Here is a 22208-nt window from a genome sequence, read left to right as displayed (position 1 = left end):
TGTATGTATTACTCCTGTATGCTGTATGTATTACTCATGTATGCTGTATACATTACTCCTGTATGCTGTATGTTTTACTCCTGTAGAACTTATGCATTACTGCTGTATGCATTACTCATGTATGCTGTATGTATTACTCCTGTATGCATTACTCATGTGTGCTGTATGTATTACTCCTGTATGCTGTATACATTACTCCTGTATGCATTACTCATGTATGCTGTATGTATTACTCATGTATGCTGTATGCATTACTCCTGTATGCATTACTCATGTATGCTGTATGTATTACTCATGTATGCTGTATGTATTACTCATGTATGATGTATATATTACTCCTGTATGTATTACTCCTGTATGCTGTATATATGACTCCTGTATGTATTACTCCTGTATGCTGTATATATGACTCCTGTATGTATTACTCCTGTATGATGTATGTATTACTCCTGTATGTATTACTCCTGTATGCATTACTCATGTATGCTGTATGTATTACTCCTGTATGTATTACTCCTGTATGCATTACTCATGTATGCTGTATGTATTACTCATGTATGCTGTATGTATTACTCCTGTATGCTGTATGTATTACTCCTGTAGAACTTATGCATTACTGCTGTATGTATTACTCCTGTATGCTGTATACATTACTCCTGTATGCATTACTCATGTATGCTGTATGTATTACTCATGTATGCTGTATGCATTACTCCTGTATGCATTACTCATGTATGCTGTATGTATTACTCCTGTATGCTGTATGTATTACTCATGTATGCTTTATGCATTACTCCTGTATGCATTACTCCTGTATGCTGTATGTATTACTCCTGTATGCTGTATGTATTACTCCTGTATGCTGTATGTATTACTCCTGTATGCTGTATGTATTACTCCTGTATGCTGTATGTATTACTCCTGTATGTATTACTCCTGTATGCTGTATGCATTACTCATGTATGCATTACTCATGTATGCTGTATGTATTACTCCTGTATGTATTACTCCTGTATGCTGTATGTATCACTCCTGTATGTATTACTCATGTATGCTGTATGTATTACTCATGTATGATGTATATATTACTCCTGTATGTATTACTCCTGTATGCTGTATATATGACTCCTGTATGTATTACTCCTGTATGATGTATGTATTACTCCTGTATGTATTACTCCTGTATGCATTACTCATGTATGATGTATGTATTACTCCTGTATGATGTATGTATTACTCCTGTATGCATTACTCATGTATGCTGTATGTATTACTCCTGTATGTATTACTCCTGTATGCATTACTCATGTATGCTGTATGTATTACTCATGTATGCTGTATGTCTTACTCCTGTATGTATTACTCCTGTATGCTGTATGTATTACTCATGTATGCTGTATGTATTACTCATGTATGCTGTATGTCTTACTCCTGTATGTATTACTCCTGTATGCTGTATGTCTTACTCCTGTATGTATTACTCCTGTATGCTGTATGTATTACTCATGTATGCTGTATGTATTACTCATGTATGATGTATGTATTACTCATGTATGATGTATGTATTACTCCTGTATGTATTACTCCTGTATGCATTACTCATGTATGCTGTATGTATTACTCCTGTATGTATTACTCCTGTATGCATTACTCATGTATGCTGTATGTATTACTCATGTATGCTGTATGTCTTACTCCTGTATGTATTACTCCTGTATGCTGTATGTATTACTCCTGTATGCTGTATGTATTACTCCTGTATGCTGTATGTATTACTCATGTATGCTGTATGTATTACTCCTGTATGTATTACTCCTGTATGCTGTATGTATTACTCATGTATGCTGTATGTATTACTCATGTATGCTGATAAATTACTCCTGTATGTATTACTCCTGTATGCTGTATGTATTACTCATGTATGCTGTATGTATTACTCATGTATGCTGTATGTATTACTCCTGTATGTATTACTCCTGTATGCTGTATGTATTACTCCTGTATGTATTACTCCTGTATGCTGTATGTATTACTCCTGTATGTATTACTCCTGTATGTATTACTCCTGTATGTATTACTCCTGTATGTATTACTCCTGTATGTATTACTCCTGTATGTATTACTCCTGTATGCTGTATGTATTACTCCTGTATGTATTACTCCTGTATGCTGTATGTATTACTCCTGTATGTATTACTCATGTATGCTGTATGTATTACTCATGTATGCTGTATGTATTACTCCTGTATGTATTACTCCTGTATGCTGTATGTATTACTCATGTATGCTGTATGTATTACTCATGTATGCTGTATGTATTAGTCATGTATGCTGTATGTATTACTCCTGTATGCTGTATATATTACTCCTGTATGCTGTATGTATTACTCATGTATGCTGTATGTATTACTCATGTATGTATTACTCATGTATGCTGTATATATTACTCCTGTATGCTGTATGTATTACTCATGTATGCTGTATGTATTACTCATGTATGCTGTATTTATTACTCATGTATGCTGTATGTATTACTCCTGTATGCTGTATGTCTTACTCCTGTATGTATTACTCCTGTATGCTGTATGTATTACTCCTGTATGCATGACTTATTGTTCTCCTGTCTGTTGAATATTTCTGTTGAATCTACAGGGATGGCTAGTAGGTCCATGTCATGCCATGGTAATTGGATGAGATGAGCAGAAATTCTTGATAGATTCGGTTTTGCTTGAACTATATCACATGGACAGCTAAAAGATAAAAGCTAAAAGGGCGAAGGTTCAGCAAAGATGTGAACATCATTGCCCGGCTCATGTCAACTCTGCTTATTGTCTTTGGCCTACAAAATAACCGTTTGTACTTAAACGGAAGTAAAATGACCTAACACCCCCAGAGCAGAAACAATCTACCGTTAAAAATGGTCTTCTTCAGATAACCTTTCTGAAATGCAGAATGGAACTTGCTCATCGTGCCCTGTGGAAGTATTAAAGTTGGCCTCGCTCCATGAGCACCAATGTGTGTTTATCTTCCATGATACATATCCTCAGTTCAAAGAATAACGTGGTAGTAACGCTGTAATTATCACACAGAGGCAGAACATATGCTTAACCTTGCATGACCTCGCTTATGCATACAAGGCAAATATAAATTCAGGAATGAATATCAGCTTTTTCATTGTATTAGACATACTCATCAAATGACAACAGATAACTTATTGGTTTATTTACTATTGGTCTGCATTCACCAGGCCCTTGTCAGGCCCTCCTTATAGGTCATGTGACCTGACACCTACATGAACAACTAGAGGGACAGGGGTGATATTATAATTGCTTGGAAAAGCTATTCTCCAAGGCAATCACTGTAGCAATGTAAGAGGTGAAAGAATTCAGGCAGCAGGTCTAATACTGGGTCAGTTATGGAGCAAATTGTTCTTCCAAAGGAATGCATTGTGAAGAAAGAGCTACTCTAACAGAGGCTGAAGGACTCACTTGCACTATTGCTTCTGCATATGGTAGGTAATAACACCCTAACATTGCACCTTATTACCTACATTACGTTCCTGTAGAAGAAATAGTGCAGGTGAGTCCTTCAGCCTTTGTTAGAGTAGCTCTTTCTTAATTAAGGTGCAATAAGGTGCAATGTTGTAGACTGTGTGTATAGGGGCCAATTTACATCAACTTTTTTTTCTAACATAAAGATTTAAACATGGCTTGTTTTGTGTAGGGGGAAACTAAACATCTACCTCCCTACACTTTTCTCATGTCATGATTGTAGTGTTTGGTCATTTGAGGTCAATGCAAAAACCTTCATTAGCCTATAATATTCACTAAATATATCAAGAGTGCCTCTTAAATCTAGCAGCAATACCATATCACAGATGTGATAATCATGTCACCAGATGACAGGAATGCAGTCAGTTCTCTACATTTTTGGCAGATAAAGTTGTCCAACACACCTTCAGGTGTGCATACATATTTCCATACAAGGTGAACATTCCCGCATCTATCTATTGGTCATCTTTTTGCGGTTGATCCGTTTCTTATGCTCTCTCTTCCCACTTTCCAGCAGAGGTCAATGGATGGGCAATGGCGCTGAAAGTGACAGCTAAAGTCTGGCTGCAGTCGATCTCTAGTCCGGAACCTGATCTATGGAGTTACTTTATTGTATAAATCAATGTGGCCAGACAGCCTGCTTTACCGGTAGCCCGTAACTCTGGGTGACACCAGTGGTGTGCGCTCTACCATTAAACGACCACACTAATTAAACCCAGCCTGCATCGCACCACCACCGTCACACAAACCAGGATGCGGTGGTGCTTAAATGGAATTAAACAATCAACATCTCTCTGTTGAAACCCCTTGAACAAATGAACAGCGCAATGCAATACAAGGTTTTCAAATAAGGAATCTAACAGGACGTGGATAAACCATGACTTTACTTCCATGGTCTGTTTTCTGATTCTCATAACTTCTAAAGCATTGCGTGCGCACAGGCGCGCACACACACAATTGAACATTTTGTATTAACAGGTTCAGGTTGCCACTCACCTGATTTTGACAATCCCTGCAACAGAATCAGATTATCAATTGAAGCTGGTTTCAATAAAGTATATCCAGTCGTTTGAGTATGTTTGAGTTTGTTTTCAAAATGTGTTACAGCATAAAGCACGGTCTCTCCGGTTCAAGTCAGCTCACATTTGAAATGAAATTATCAGAGCACAAGACAAAGCGGGAAAAACTGGGGAACCATTCTTTTTTTTTTTACTTCAGTCAAATAAAAAAAACTGTGAGGACGGATACCACACACTTTTTAATTTCAAGGATATTCGACAGCCAACATTAGTCGACAGAAAATGAACTCGTTTGAGTTACTTCGGATGTCCATCCCCTAGTCCGACGAAATTCTGAAGATTCGCTCTACTTTAGATGATCAAAAATACTTCAATTTTCCGGGAATCCTGGACTCGTCACAACCAAGGGGTTGCAAAACCGCTCTCTGTCCTCCCCTGTTCTACACCTTCCACAGTGCTGTCTCACCCCTCATGAGATAAATCACTCATATTGCATTGGAAAAGCTCCACATATGATGTGCGTTGTGTTGGAGTGGCTTTGAAGACTATAGCAATCGACGAGGAGCTCTCGCAGCAAGAGTTCGGTTCCAGAGCCCTCGCGCGCGCTCCCTCATTGAACATGCATCCAGAGACATGAACTCCGCGAGGATGCTGTTCTTCAGCACCAAGCGCCTGCGGGGAAACAGATAGCGCCAAAAGTGCTGTTAACTCAAGGGATGATTTTACGAACACTCTTTTAAGACAGTATCTATAATTACACTGACAACTAAAACAGTAGGCTACAGCAATAGTATATGCCAAAATATATTTTTAGGAGCGTTGGTTTTGGAAAATATAACCCCTATCGCCTCCTTGTGGCGGTGAGGGAAGTCGTGTGAGGGCAAGCCTAAAACACCAGAGAGAGAGACAAGGAAGACATATTTTTGTTATAAAACTGTACTTGAACAGACCTACAATATCACCATAATGCAAAAACAAAAATAGTCAAATTATGAAGACACAACAAAGTGAAAGCAACCAGACAATAAGATAATGAAACAAGGGACAGTGGGAAACAGAACTGGAAAGCCAAACAGATGATGATTTAGCACTCAACCTAAGTATTAGTCATATACATACATAGGCTTGTATGAAGTACAAGTGCACAATGAAGCCTATGACATTCTCTAATGTCAACAACTCATAGGGTTGTGGGGGAGGGATCTCATCCTAATGTCTCATGCCATGAGCAACGATGATCAAATCAGGAAGAGTGATGCACAACTGTCTTAATGGTATCAATATAGTGACTGTAAACTCCAAAACATCATGGAGGATAATGTCGATTTTTCACTTGATATGTCAATGTTGCCAACAAAGAAATCCCATTCAACCTCAGTGTGGGAGCAGCAAGACAATTTGGCTCATTGCAGCTACAAGTCAAATGTTTAGAAACAATCTCTCCATCTGTCATTCTGATGATGCATCATTTATGCTTTAAGACTGGATGAAAACAATGTAGCAGCTCACTTCACTAACAATAGTGATTTGTTTTCCTTTGTTTGTTGATATAGGAGTAATGAAAAATGAATTGGGTTAGGATTTGTGTGGTGTGGTCTGATTTCCTTACCTAAAATCATAGATTTGCTAAATCTGCAACTTCACTCACTAAATTCAGTCACTGGGAATAGCCTGGAGGTTAGAGAGGTAAACCAGCAGCTGGAAGGTTGCTGGTTCAACACCTGGGCTAGGTGACACTAAAAGCCACTCTAATCCCATGTATCATCTCCTGCCATTACGCCCTTGAGCAAGGCAATTAACCAAGGCTATCTTCAATGAGGCCCGTGCATCTACGGGGATGTTGGGAAACGCAGAACACAAAGGTTCAATAAAGCATCTATTATATTCTAAAGGCTTACTCTACTGTAGGAGTGTGTTCTGTTACTCTACTGTAGGAGTGTGTTCTGTTACTCTACTGTAGGAGTGTGTTCTCTTACTCTACTGTAGGAGTGTGTTCTGTTACTCTACTGTAGGAGTGTTTTCTGTTACTCTACTGTAGGAGTGTGTTCTCTTACTCTACTGTAGGAGTGTGTTCTGTTACTCTACTGTAGGAGTGTGTTCTGTTACTCTACTGTAGGAGTGTGTTCTGTTACTCTACTGTAGGAGTGTGTTCTGTTACTCTACTGTAGGAGTGTGTTTTGTTACTCTACTGTAGGAGTGTGTTCTGTTACTCTACTGTAGGAGTGTGTTCTGTTACTCTACTGTAGGAGTGTGTTCTGTTACTCTACTGTAGGAGTGTGTTCTCTTACTCTACAGTAGGAGAGTGTTCTGTTACTCTACTGTAGGAGTGTGTTCTGTTAATCTACTGTAGGAGTGTGTTCTGTTACTCTACTGTGGGAGTGTGTTCTGTTACTCTACTGTAGGAGTGTGTTCTGTTACTCTACAGTAGGAGTGTGTTCTGTTACTCTACTGTAGGAGTGTGTTCTCTTACTCTACTGTAGGAGTGTGTTCTGCTACTCTACTGTAGGAGTGTGTTCTGTTACTCTACTGTAGGAGTGTGTTCTGTTACTCTACTGTAGGAGTGTGTTCTGTTACTCTACTGTAGGTGTGTGTTCTGTTACTCTACTGTAGGAGTGTGTTCTGTTACTCTACTGTAGGAGTGTGTTCTGTTACTCTACTGTGGGAGTGTGTTCTGTTACTCTACTGTAGGAGTGTGTTCTGCTACTCTACCGAAAGAGTATGTTCTGTTACTATGCAGTAGAAGTATGTTATGTTACTCTACTGTAGGAGTATGTTCGGTTACTCAGCTGTATGAGTATGTTTGGTTACTCTGCTTAAAGAGTGTGTTCTGTTGCTCTACTGTAGGAGTGTTTTCTGTTACTCTACAGAAGGAGAATATAGGTTTTTCTCAACTGCAGAAGTATGTTATGTTACTCCACTGCAGGAATATGTGCTGTTACTCTACTGTAGGAGTATATTCTGTTACTCAACTTTAGGGATATGTTATGTGACTCAAATGTGCGAATATGTACTGCTACTCTATCACAGGAGTATGTTCTGTTACTCCACCGTAGGAATGTGTTCTGTTACTCTGCGGTAGGAGTATGTTCGGTTACTCTACTGAGGGAGTATGTTCTGTTACTCTACTGTTGGAGTAGGTTTTGTTGCTCTACTGTTTGAGTGTGTTATGTTACTCTACAGTAGTAGGTGTACTGTTACTCTACTGTAGGAGTATGTACTGTTACTCTACTGTAGGAGTGTGTTCTGTTGCACAACTGTAGGAGTGTGTTTTCTTTCACTCTACAGCAGAAATGTGTTCTGCTACTCTACTTTAGGAGTGTGTTCTGTTACTCCACTGTAGGAGTGTTTTCTGTTACTCTACTGTATGAGTGTGTTCTGTTTACTCTACAGTAGAAGTATGTTTGGTTACCCTACTGTACGAGTGTGTTCTGTTACTCTACTGTAGGACTGTGTTCTGTTACTCTACTGTAGGAGTGTGTTATTTTACTCTACTGTGGGAGTATGCTCGGTTATTCTACTGTGGGAGTTTGTTCTCCTCATAGGAGTGTGTGCTGTTGCTCCACTGTAAGAGTTTGTTCTGTTACTCGACAATAGGGGTGTGTTCCGTTACTGTGCTTTAGGAGTGTGTTCTGTTACTCTACTTTAGGAGTGTGTTCTCTTACTCCACTGTTGGAGTGGTATTTTACTCTACTGTAGGAGTGTGTTATGTTACTCTACTGTGTGAGTATGTTCTGTTACTCCACTGAAGGAGTGTGTTCTGTTACTCTACTGCATAAATATGTTATGTTGGTCTACAGTAGGAGTGTGTTCAGTTACTCTACTGTAGGAGCACGATCTGTTACACTACAGTAGGAGTGTGTTCTGTTACTCTACTGTAGGAGTGTGTTCTGTTTCTCTACTTTTGGATTTTGTTATGTTACTCTACTGTAGGAGTGTGTTCTGTTACTCTACTGTGGGAGTATGTTATGTTACTCACTGAAGGAGTGTGTTATGTTACTCTACTGCATAAATATGTTCTGTTGCTCTACTGTAGGAGTGTGTTCTGTTACTCTACAATGGGAGTGTGTTCTGTTACTCTACTGTGGGAGTGTGTTCTGTTACTCTACTGTAGGCGTGTGTTCTGTTACTCTACTGTAGGAGTGTGTTCTGTTACTGTACTGTATGAGTGGGTATGTTACTCTCAAGTGTGTTCTGTTTCTTTACTGTAAGAATGGGTTATGTTACTCTACTGTAGGAGTATATTCTGTTTCTCTACAGTAGGGGTATGTTCTGTTACTCTACTGCTGAAGTACGTACTGTTACACTTCAGTAGGAGTATGTTTTGTTTCTCTACTGTAGGAGTGTGTTCTGTTTCTCTTCCTTAAAAGTGTGTTATGTTTCTCTACTGTAGAAGTGTGTTCTCTTATACTTCTGTAGGAGTATGTACTCTTATTTTACTGTATGAGTATGTTCTGTTACTCTACTACATGAGGTTGTTCGGCTACTCTACTGTATGAATATGTTCTGTTACTCTCCTGTAGGAGTATGTACTGTTACTCTACTTTAGGAGTATGTTCTGTTACTCTACTGTATGAATATGTTCTTTTACTCTATTTTAGGAGTATGTACTGTTACTCTACTTTAGGAGTATGTACTGTTACTCTACTTTAGGAGTATGTACTGTTACTCTTCTGTATGAACATGTTCTGTTACTCTCCTGTAGGAGTATGTACTGTTACTCTACTGTACCGGGGTGTTCTTTTACTCTCCTGTAGGAGTGTGTTTTGTTTCTCTACTGTAGAAGTATGATATGTTACTCTGCTGTTAGAGTATGTTCTGTTACTCTACTGTAGGTGTATGTTCGGTTACTCTACTGTAGGAGTGTGTTCTGCTACTCAACTCTTCTGTTACTCTACTGTAATGACATGATCACCATTTCATTTCACTGCATGTGCTTTATTACGCCACTGTTCAGACAGAATGTTTTGGTAACATACAAAGTCACCAAGCATCAGAGTGGACGTAGAGTTGAACACTGTGCAACAAATACCTTTTTATTGAGCTGATGGACAAAATCTCAGCCATGCGTACAATACAGAGGGAGCCGTATGAGTGCTTAATTCATCAATCTCTGCACATGACTGGCTGCCCAGCTGACAGGTGGCGTGGTACGGTGGTGAGGCGGGCGGTTAGCGGACCTACGTTGATGTCACACTGCAGCAGCTTGCCTGTTGTCTGAATGGGAGGGTCTTACCTCCCTCTCAGTACTATAGCTATGTCATTAATCATTCAACAGTGACGCCCATCACACTGGTGGGATACATGAATCTGGTCACAGACACATGAAAACTATGCGGCAGACAGTCTTGCGTTGAGGGCAAGATTTTCAGAGTATGCTGCCTGCAGTTGGAAATTATATGGCCAAGACAAGCACCTCATGAAATATTGATGTCATTAATTTCACTGTTAGTGGTGTGTACGGTACAAAGGTCTACAGTGATGGGTGGACATACCACAGTTATGGGGGACATGTTAGGCTGACTGCTGATGTGAAGGTCTGGCCTGGCATCACCTGGAGGCTGCCCTGGGAGAGGCTAGAGGTGGACAGCCAGCCATGTAATGACACTGTTTTTAAAATTGATAGCTGTTTTCTCCCATTCTAATAGTGTTGAGTTATTCAGGGGGTGGATTATTCTGAGGGGAGATTCAATATTGTGTTGATTGTATACCATTATGCCATTATTCCTCCATTTTTACATGGGTCACTCTACTGATACTGATACAGTGCCAGCATGACAAAACCAATAATTCAGATTAAGAATATTGGTGGCAGTCTCACTTTTTCCATTAGTTATGACAAAGATGAGAAATGTTCACTATTAGAAACAGTGTTCTCAAAGGGTTTTCACTCCTCCCTTGTACTTGATTGATGAATTAAGGTCACTAATTAGTGAGGAACTCCCCACATCTGGTTGTCTAGGTCTTAATTGAAAGGAAAAACAAAATCCTGCAGACACTTGGCCCTCCATGGAATGAGTTTGACACCTCTGCCATGGTTCCAGGCAGAATCATTTTTGATTCCAGGTAGAACTTTTTTGGGTTCCATGTAGAACCATCTGTGGAAAGGGTTTTACCTTGAATTCAAATGGGTTCTACCTGGAACCAAAAATGGTTATTCAAAGGGTTCTCCTATGAGGACAGCTAAATAGCTATTTTAGGTTCTAGATAGCACCTTTTTTCTAAGAGTGTAGAACTGGCAGATATTTCTCTTCTCGCCCTCTCTACTCTCTTGGCACTGGTTCTGGTTCTGTTCTTCTGTGCTATGCCACAATCAGGGGTGGACTGGCCATCTGGCATTTCAGGCAAATGCCAAATGGGCTAGTCCATTTTTAGCCTGGTGGGCCTGTCAAACGGGGTTTTTTTTTAACTCAAAATGATGATGATCTGGCTGATAATGGGGGCCTCAAGGGAAAAAAAGGCTGATGTGGGGGCCTCGAGGAAAAAAATGGGGCGGTGTATTAGAAATGCCAGGGCAATTTCTGGTCCCAGTCCGGCCCTGGCCACACTCCTTCTCACGACCACTGACAAGTAGATAACACCCAACATAAAGATGAAGTGAAAACTCCAGGGTGTTAAAAGCAAAAAGGAGCTGTGGTGGTTAGCAGAGCCTTTAAGAATGTGAATATTAACCTCTCTCAGGGGACTGGTGAGCTGCTGCTTCTTGGAATCCAAGAGCCATACTGAGCTCTTGGAGAACTGTTATTTCAGAAGCGATTACAGGAAGGGTCAGCAGTTTCTCCCTGGCACTTAGTCAGGACCATGCCTTCCTCCACTTCACGCATCTCAGGCCTTTAGAGGATTCAACTTTCTTTTGTCGTTGATTTCCTGTCGCAGAAATAGTTGTGAAATGTTTGAGAGAACACCACTGAGACGTAATCAAAGGTTCATATTTGCTACATGCAAATGGCTTGGCATTATATGGGTCATTGTAGCATTGTCCTCTGATGTGAACAGGTAGGCCTACTGTTTATCATCTAACCCTTTCCTTTGCTATGACACCATTCAAAGTGGGAAGGGCAAAAGAGAGGTCACCTTTATATCAACTACTCCACATCATAACACCTTTTCTCATTTTTAGTGTGGTTATTCCTGAATGTTTTTAGTTGTCAATAGCAATCTGTACAGCAAAATATAATTTTACAGTGAAAGGGGCAATCTGCAGTTCAAACAACAACCAAGTGGACACCCCAACACCATTTTGGGTAAACAGCATATGGATGGGGCTGGACAAATGTAAACACTTTTAAATTCATAGGCGGGACTATGGATGCAAAGACTGACAATCCATGAGATAATTATCATTTGAATCATGCATTGAAGCTATTCAGTGTTAGTTTACAATGACATTTTTTGTAAGCAATGGAGTACAACTAGCTTATATTTTGGGTTCCAATAAGTTTCGTCAGTCGAACTAAACTCATGAGGCATTAATAAGTTACATTCTTCAAGAATAAATGGGCACGTATCACTCATTTAAAAGTAAAACATTGATGTACATAGCAATCACAGATTGCCTCATTAAAGGGACATGCCAGGGAAAAGAGTAGACCTGTGACATTTTGTACACCAACTTACCAATGTTATTATTGTAATAAGCATTTTAGTACAAATATCCTTGTACAAATACCGAAATAAATGTCAGCCCACAATGAATGAAAATAAGGGGAAAGGGGAGGGATTTATTATAGTCTTGTTATAGTTTTTTTGTTTTTGTGGGAGGGGTATTAGAGGTCAATATGGAAACGCGATAAAAAAAAATAAAAACTACAAAAAATAGTTACAAACAATGGAGAAATTCTTATCTAACCAACAGAAATGTTGAATGAGGAAGTAAAATACATCATAAAAATACAAATGTTCTCTTGTCAAGTTCCTCCAACCTCAATTGACGATAGGTTTTGTGATATCCTTGGTAGGGATGTTAGGGATGGTAGGGTAGGGTTGGTAGGGTTGGTCAGGTACGGAGGGTGTGGAGTAGAGGTCGACCGATTAATCGGAATGGCCTATTAATTAGGGCCGATTTCAAGTTTTCATAACAATCGGAAATATGTATTTTTGGGCGCCGATTTAAAAAATATATATATATTTTTTTTTTATACCTTTATTGAACTAGGCAAGTCAGTTAAGAACACATTCTTATTTTCTATGACGGCCTGGGAACAGTGGGTTAACTGACTTGTTCAGGGGCAGAACGACAGATTTTCACATTGTCAGCTCGGGGGATCCAAACTTGCAACCTCACAGTTAACTAGTCCAACGCTCTAACCACCTGCCTGAAAAAATAAAGTACACAAGAGAAATATACATTTGGGTGAATTTGTCAGCTATGCTATTCTAACCCTAGTCTTGCCTCAAACTGATCTTATGGGTCAGAATATAATGATGTAATTACGCGCCGAGGATTCTCTGCGTGGACCGTCCAGGCTGCTCGATGACGCACTACTCCGGCGCAACTCATTTTTTACCCCCTTTTCTCCCCATTTTCGTGGTATCCAATTGTTGTAGTAGCTACTATCTTGTCTCATTGCTACAACTCCCGTACGGGCTCGGGAGAGACGAAGGCTGAATGTCATGCGTCCTCCGATACACAACCCAACCAGCCGTACTGCTTCTTAACACAGCGCGCCTCCAACCCGGAAGCCAGCCGCACCATTGTGTCGGAGGCTACACCGTGCACCTGGCAACCTTGGCTAGCGCGCACTGCGCCCGGCCCGCCACAGGAGTCGCTGGTGCGCGATGAGACAAGGAGATCCCTACCGACCAATCCCTCCCTAACCCGGACGACGCTAGGCCAATTGTGCGTTGCCCCACGGGCCTCCCGGTCGCGGCCGGTTACGACAGAGCCTGGGCGCGAACCCAGGGACTCTGATGGCACAGCTGGCGCTGAAGTACAGCGCCCTTAACCACTGCGCCACCCGGGAGGCCCGGCGCAACTCTTTGACCGTCCTCCCGATGTCAGTGTCCTTTTAGCTTAGGAGTCTGTTCCCTCACCCATTGCTCTGGAAGGGGTCTTCTGAGGACAGACAGCTCTGTAGCTCAGAGCTCACAGCATAGGAATGAAACCCTTTAGATACCACGATTCGATGGAAAGTGGAGGCTAGGTGGTTCGACTTGAATTCACCAGCTTAGAGACAGCTACTCATCCGTAGCTTGGGTAGAAAATGATTTCTTTGTCTTCAAACTTGCGTTGCGTTCTGGGTTCGTTTACTTTTTAGACCTTACTGCAGCTTGGATCACGTAGTCTTCTCTGTAAATTCTATACTCACAGGTTTTATACCCTTGGGTCAGAAGTGGGCATAACCAACCTTTAGGGCAATTCTCTGGGCGTACCAAGTTAATGAGGCAAGGTCTAGATTTGATTCAAATCCAAATTTAGACAACTAACTTAACATTTCATCTTCCCCAAAACATTCTCTTTGATTTGGATATTTTCCATACAACGTACAAAGTATAAACATCAAACATCTACTAGGAAAACTCTTCACGTTACAGTGTTTTCGTTATAATGTCATCTATTAACCTTTAATAACAAAACAAAAATGACATACATTTTCATATTCCATCTATCGTCATGACCACCATTGTGGCTGACGGAAACCATTGTTCCAAAGTCCCTTTATTTCATGTTTAATGTTCTGAGGCTGGTTCTCCATAGTAACAGGACAAAGGAATTTTTCTGTGGCCTGAGATTTACCAGGGGCGTGAGGGGTCATAAAACCCCCCACATCTTCAGACCCCTAGATCTCTCCTCCTCTGTTGGGGTTGAAAGATCATCTGTAGGGTTGTGGTCTCCCGTAACCTTACCTGGTTAGGACAGTCATGACACTAGCATTAAACTTATGTTATAAAAAACAATCAATCCATCATAATCACTAGTTATAACTACATATCTTTGATGATATTACTAGTTTATCTAGCATGTCCTGCATTGCATATAATCGATGCAACGCTGGGGGATGATTTAACAAAAGCGCATTTGCAAAAAAAGCACAACCGTTGGACGACTGTACCTAACCATAAACACTGATGCCTTTCTTTAAAATCAATACACAGAAGTATATATTTTTAAACCTGCATATTTAGCTAAAAGAAATCCAGGTTAGCAGGCAATATTAACCAGGTGAAATTGTGTCATTTATCTTGCGTTCATTGCACTCAGAGTCAGAGTATATGCCAATAGCATATATATACGTTTTGTTTTCAAAATTATAGTTTCCGGATTCGACCATATTAATGACCGGAAACTATAATTTCGAAAACAAAACATTTATTATTTCAGTGAAATACAGAACCGTTCGGTATTTTATCTAACGGGTGGCATCCCTAAGTCTAAATATTCTTGTTACATTGCACAACCTTCAATGTTATGTCATGTGTGTTATTATGTTATAATTAAGTCTATGATTTTCTATGCCTGGCATAGAAAATGTGCTCTCTCGTCAGGACACTGTTGTCCAGAGGAGCTAGCCAACAACACAGCTAACACAATCACTTCAAACTGGAAAGACTGCAAACTAGCTGCACTTCGTTTCATCTGACTTTTTTTCAATTTACATTTCTTACATCCATTAAAATGATGCCAGCGGATTCATGATTTCGACTGGCTGAGAAATGCTGCCTGCCTGTCTGTCTCGTCCCGACACGTTCATTAACATGGGACAGCTGGAGATCGAATTTGAATATTGAAACAATGTTGCAAATGTCAGAGAGACAGACAGCAAGGTTTATACAAATCTCTGCCTTTTATAACTAAATGTTGGTCTAAAAGAAATGTGAGATAATGTCTAGATGCTTTTTATAGTGCAGATCAAGTTCATAAATAACCTGGCTGGGCTGATGGGACAGTGGATTGCGCAGTCAGATGGAACAGAGTAAATAGGCATTTTAACGTCATAGATTTAGCCGGTGGTAATTTGTGGAATAGACACCAGCTGGAATGCAGTACACAGGGTTTCTCTACAGTACACAGGGATGTCATTGTGACCATCATTCACTGGAGTTCACTGGCTTCCTCACCTCCTGCCTCTCTTCCTCACCTCTCATCTCCATGTTGATTTTCATTTTCTCTCTGACCCCTAGGACCACATGTGGCATTTTTCTTTGTTGAAAACAACATTTGTCTTGTTTCCAATCTCTCTGCAATACACAGGAGAGGAGACCATAATACTCGTGTCAGTAGGTCTCTCCTTACAATTAACATCGGACTGCCAGTGTAGAGACAGAGTAGCAGTACAGTTTGACTCTGTGATCTGGGACAACCTTTACCCTCTCACACACCCTCCATTCGTCTTAGTGTAAAACAGCTTTGCCATCTGCAGATAGCCAAATAGGGTTATTCCAACTGGCAGCTTGACTCATGCATATCTCTCTCCCCAGAGTTGCACCCCAGGAAGATTAGCTGATGTTATGGTGTCAGCTAATAGGGATCCTAATAAAAATTCAAAACTTCTCCTCAGCGAGATCTTCGGTATTTGCAGTGCAATCATGTTGCTCTCCTCTGCGGCTGATCTCAGAAGAGGGGAAATCTAAAAGGTAAGGCAGAACCTCTGCACCCAGTCTCATAACTGGTTGATGTATTTGCTCCCACCACGATAAGCACATTCCTACTGAAACCTCATCCACCATATAGCAATAGGATTATTGTCTTCACAAAACAAGCCTCACCATGACTACTTGGATGACGAAAAAAGGACGTTTTGTGTCAACGTTATACATAGAGGAGGATATTTTGCCACACTTGAGAGCCAATCCAATTAACTGGCTTTTCACCGCCACCCTTTTAATCCCAATGTTTTCATGCCTACTGTGATCACACTCCTTACAGGGACACGTAACACCAACATTCTGATAGAAGCCTAAACAATGCCTCTGCTTATTATCTCCCGCCATTACATCATTTAACTTAGATTTGAGACATGAAATGTACTATTATTCTAAAGTATTCAATTACCTGTGTCTTGATGCATGGATAACATTGATAGAAAGACAGAAATACCCATTTTGATTAACTGAAGCTTTGTCTGCGGGTACAGCAGCACCCACTTCTGTCTCCAGCTAGTGCAATGACTAATGCATCTGTACATGAAATGATACCACAAGAGAATAAAGGTGCAGCCCACAGTTTTAGCATATTCCTTAGTTCACTTCACATCTCTGATGACTAAGACATGGGCATGCATCAGACCTTAGAAATACTCTGACTCACACAAAAGCTTTGGCTCTTCAGCGCTGAATAAGACCATGTCTGCTGATCAAGGCCTGCGCCATCTATCTGTCTCTCTGTCTCTGGAGAAGGCTCACACCGTTTAACACTCTTAAGAGTGCCCATCCCACGATCCCATTCCCTGCTGAGGGGGTAATACATGTGCTTCTCACCGTGCCAGATCTCTTCCTCCCCAACCTCTCCCTCTCTCTCCCTCTCATCCTTCTGTCTCTCTTTGTTCTCTCCCTCTCCCCTTCTATTTCTCTCCCTCCTCTCTCTCTCTCTCTTTCTCTCTCTCTCTCAATTCAATTCAATTAAAAGGGATTTATCGGCATGAGAAACATATGTTTACATTGCCAAGGCAAGTGAAATAGTGAAAAGTGAAAATTAACTAAACAAGATGACATTATTAACAGTAAACATTACAATCACAAAAGTTCCAAAAGAATAGAGACATTTCAAATGTCATATTGTGGCTATATACAGTGTTGTAACGATGTGCAAATAGGTGCATTTAAAATGGGAAAATAAATCAACTTAAATATGGGTTGTATTTACAATGGTGTTTGTTCTTCACTGGTTTCCCTTTTCTTGTGGCAACAGGTCACAAATCTTGCTGCTGTGATGGCACACTGGTATTTCATCCAATAGATATGGGAGTTTATCAAAATTGGATTTGTAGGGTCTGTGTAATCTTTGTGGGATTTGTGGGTCTGCGTAATCTAGGGGAAATCTAGGGGAAATATATGTTTCTAATATGGTCATACATTTGGCAGGAGGTTAGGAAGTGCAGCTCAGTTTCCACCTCATTTTGTGGGTAGTGTGCACATAGCCCGTTTTCTCTTGAGAGTCAGGTCTGCCTACGGCGGCCTCTCTCATTAGCAAGGCTAAGCTCACTGAGTCTGTACATAGTCAAAGCTTTCCTTAATTACTGTTGCTTATGGCAGCTCTCAGTGTTTTATTTTACTGCTGAGCCCCTAGTCCTGCTCAACATGCCTCAGATAACCCCCTTGTCCCACCCCCCAAACATGCAGAGAAAGCACCTAGCTTACCTGGCGCCTCCAGAGCTGCACCCTCTCTCATCGTCACTCAATGCCTAGGTTTATCCCCACTCGCAACCTACCATACCATTGTCTGTACACTATGCCCGGAATCTAACCTACCACACCCAGAAATCTGCTGTTCAAAACGCACTAGACGACCAGTTCTTAAAGCCTTAAACCGTACCCTCATCCTACTCCTCCTCTGGTGATGTAGAGGTTAACCCAGGCCCTGTGTGTCCCCAGGCACTCTCATTTAATGACTGCAACCATAAAAGCCTTGGTTTCATGCATGTTAACATCAGAGCCTCCTCCCTAAGATAGTTTTATTCACTGCTTTAGCACACTCCGCCAACCCTGATGTCCTAGTCGTGTCTGAATCCTGGCTTAGAAAGGCCACCAAAAATTGTGAAACGTCCATCCCCAATTACAAATAAAATAAAAATGTATTGGTCACATACACATGGTTAGCAGATGTTAATGTGAGTGTAGCGAAATGCTTGTGCTTCTAGTTCTGACCATGCAGTAATATCTAACAAGTAATATGACCTAACAATTTCACAACAACTACCTTATAAACACAAGTGTAAAGGAACGAATCCGAATATGTACATAAAAATATATGAATGAGTGATGCCCGAACGGCATAGGCAAGATGTAGTAGATGGTATAGAGTACAGTATATACATATGAGATGAGTAATGTAGGGTATGAAAACATGATATAAAGTGGCATTGTTTAAAGTGGCTAGTGATACATTACATCAAGATGGCAAGATGCAGTATATGGTATAGAGTACAGGATATACATCTGAGATGAGTAATGTAGGGTATGAAAACATTATATGAAGTGGCATTGTTTAAAGTGGCTAGTGATACATTACATCAAGATGGCAAGATGCAGCAGATGGTATAGCGACCTGGCCAAGATAAAGCAAAGCAGTGTGACAATGTTACACATGGGAAAAACAAACGTACAGCCAACAACGGTTATTCTAATTTCCGCGACACATATAAGGCCCTCCCCCGCCCTCCCTTTGGAAAAGCTGACCACGACTCCATTTTGTTGCTCCCAGCTTATAGACAGAAACTAAAACAGGAAGCACCCATGCTCAGGTCTGTTCAACGCTGGTCCAACCAATCGGATTCCACGCTTTAAGATTGCTTTGATCATGTGGACTGGGATATGTTCCGCATTGCGGCGAACAATAACATTGATGAATACGCTGATTCGGGGTACGAGTTTATTGGCAAGTGCATCGGTGATGATGTACCCACAGTGTTTATTAAAACATTCCCCAACCAGAAACCGTGGATTGATGACAGCATTCGCGCAAAACTGAAAGCGCAAACCACTGCTTTTAATCAGGGCAAGGTGACCGGAAACTTGACCGAATACAAACAGTATAGCTATTCCCTCTGCAAGGCAATCAAACAAGCTAAGCGTCAGTATAGAGACAAAGTGGAGTCACAATTCAATGGCTCAGACACGAGAGGCATGTGTCAGGGTGTACAGTCAATCACGGACTACAAAAGAAAAAACAGCTCTGTCGCGGACCACGATGCCTTGCTCCCAGACAGACTAAACAACTTCATTGCTCGCTTGGAGGACAATACTGTGCCACTGACACAGCCCGCTACCAAAACCCCTGGACTCTCCTTCACTGTAGCCAACGTGAGTAAAACATTTAAACGTGTTAACCCTCGCAAGTCTGCAGGCCCAGACGGCATCCCCAGCCGCGTCCTCAGAGCATGCGCAGACCAATCAATTCTTATCCCAGTCTGCTGTTCCCACATGCTTCAAGAGGGCCACCATTGTTCCTGTTCCCAAGAAAGCTAAGGTAACTGAGCTAAATGACTACTGCCCTGTAGCACTCACTTCCGTCATCATGAAGTGCTTTGAGAGACTAGTCAAGGACCATATCACCTCCACCCTACCTGACACCCTAGACCCACTCCAATTTTCTTACCGCCCCAATAGGTCCACAGACGACGCAATCACCATCACACTGCACTAACCCATCTGGACAAGAGGAATACCTATGTAAGAATGCTGTTCATCGATTACAGCTCAGCATTCAATACCATAGTACCCTCCAAACTAGTCATTAAGCACGAGACCCTGGGTCTCGACCCCGCCCTGTGCAACTGGGTCCTGGACTTCCTGACGGGCCGCCCACAAGTGGTGAGGGTAGGTAACAACATCTCCACCCCGCTGATCCTCAACACTGGGTCCCCACAAGGGTGCATTCTCAGCCCTCTCCTGTACTCCCTGTTCACCCACGACTGCGTGGCCATGCACACCTCCAACTCAATCATCAAGTTTGCTGACGACACTACATTGGTAGGCTTGATTACCAACAATGACAAGATGGCCTACAGGGAGGAGGTGAGGGCCCTCGGAGTGTGGTGTCAGGAAAATAACCTCACACTCAATGTCAACGAAACAAAGGACATGATCGTGGACTTCAGGAAACAGCAGAGGGAGCAGACCCCCATCTACATTGACGAGACAGTAGTGGAGAGGGTGGAAAGTTTTAAATTCCTCGGCGTACACATCACAGACAAACTGAATTGGTCCACCCACACAGACAGCGTGGTGAAGAAGGCGCAGCAGCGCCTCTTCAATCTCAGGAGGCTGAAGAAATGTTGGCTTGTCACCAAAGACACTCACAAACTTTTACAGATGCGCAATCGAGAGCATCCTGTCGAGCTGTATCACTTGGCACTTGGTACGGCAACTGCTCCGCCCATAACCGTAAAGCTCTCCAGAGGGTCGTGAGGTCTGCACAACGCAACACCGGGTGCAAACTACCTGCCCTCCAGGACACCTACACCACCCGATGTCACAGGAAGGCCATAAAGATCATCAAGGACAACAACCACCCGAGCCACTGCCTGTTCACCCCGCTATCATCCAGAAGGCGAGGTCAGTACAGGTGCATCAAAGCGGGGGCCGAGAGGCTGAAAAACAGTGTCTATCTCAAGTCCATCAGACTGTTAAACAGCCATCACTAACATTGAGTGGCTGCTGCCAACATACTGACTCAACTCCAGCCATTTTGTTCCTGTATTTAGTGAATTCTTCTTTGGTGACCGGACCGCAGACCTCACAACCATGAAGGGCAATGGGATCTATACCTGATTCAAGTATTTTTTATGTCAAATTTGATGTTCCTTTTGATTGCGTAGAAGGCCCTTCTTGCCTTGTCTCTCAGATCGCTCCGTGCTTTATGTAAGTTACCTATGGTGCTGATATTTAGATCGAGGTACAGTGGGGCAAAAAAGTATTTAGTCAGCCACCAATTGTGCAAGTTCTCCCACTTAAAAAGATGAGAGAGGCCTGTAATTTTCATCATAGGTACACTTCAACTATGACAGACAAAACAAGAAAATAAAATCCAGAAAATCACATTGTAGTATTTTTAATGAATTTGTTTGCAAATTGTGGTGGAAAATAAGTATTTGGTCACCTACAAACAACAAAGCATGAGAAGACTTTGCCTTTTGGTTTGTTTGTCAATTAGGGTGTGCAGGGTGAATACATGGTCTGTCGTACGCTAATGTGGTAAAAAGCCAATTTGACACTTGCTCAGTACATTATTGTTTCTCTTTCTTTCTTTCTTTCTCTGTCTCTCTGTCTCTCTCTCTCACTCACTCTCTCTCTCTCCCTCCCTCCTTCCCTCCCTCCCTCCCTCCTCCAGAAATGTGAAAAAGCCCCTCCACATGCAAGCCAGTCTGAGTCTCTTTGACTGAGATAGGCCTTAATCTACTCTGTACCGCCCATTCAGCGATTCATTTAGACAATAAAGCTGTCATATTAGTCAAATGCTACTGTGATAACACTGCTTCATGACCAATAAGGGAGGACCCTACACTCCCACAAGTTTTATTGGGTATGTTCCAAGAAGTGCTTGGCTAGGATAGCCTTTATTTCAGTTTTTGCTACAAGAAAATGTCCAACCTCAAAACAGTAGGCTACATCACAGCCAGTCAGTAAGATGTTGTACTGGACAGGTCTTTGTTCCCTAATGTGGTAACTGGCTAACTTCTATTTTAGCCTGTACAAAGGCATTGATTGTCAATGAAAGAAATCAGTGTGCATCTTGCTATGAAGTTAAGCATCAAGGTGAAATTCAGGCTGCACATGACAGCTGACTGTACATATGGACACTTGCAGACTTTAAAGAGTTTGATGTTGGGAAAACGAAAGATTTAAACTACCCATAACCAATGCTATGGTCGGAGGATTTTTTCTCCACAGCTTGATGGATGTTTCTCATTTTAATAGCTCTCATCTCTGAAAAGCTCTTTTGGTGGGGAGGCAAGCCTCCAGTGATTTCTACATTGACAACAGA

General features: G+C 41.5%; 1 protein-coding gene across 2 annotated transcripts in view; it reads right to left on the bottom strand.

The window, feature by feature from the left end:
- The window catches only part of LOC110504767 (X-linked interleukin-1 receptor accessory protein-like 2), a 457839-nt gene that overhangs the window by 424707 nt on the left and 10924 nt on the right, over positions 1-22208 (bottom strand). The window contains exon 1 of one of the 2 annotated variants that reach the window (XM_021583579.3): positions 4548-5331. The exons of the other annotated variant lie outside the window; for it this stretch is intronic. The gene's annotated coding sequence lies outside the window, so the exon portion shown is untranslated. Of the gene's footprint in view, positions 1-4547; positions 5332-22208 lie in introns of those variants that run through there. 2 annotated transcript variants of the gene reach the window in all.

The sequence above is a fragment of the Oncorhynchus mykiss genome, chromosome 25, assembly GCF_057628025.1.
Source record: "Oncorhynchus mykiss isolate SJ-2025 chromosome 25, ASM5762802v1, whole genome shotgun sequence".
NCBI classification, from domain to species: Eukaryota; Metazoa; Chordata; class Actinopteri; order Salmoniformes; family Salmonidae; genus Oncorhynchus; species Oncorhynchus mykiss.
This window is presented reverse-complemented; position numbering and strand designations above follow the sequence as displayed.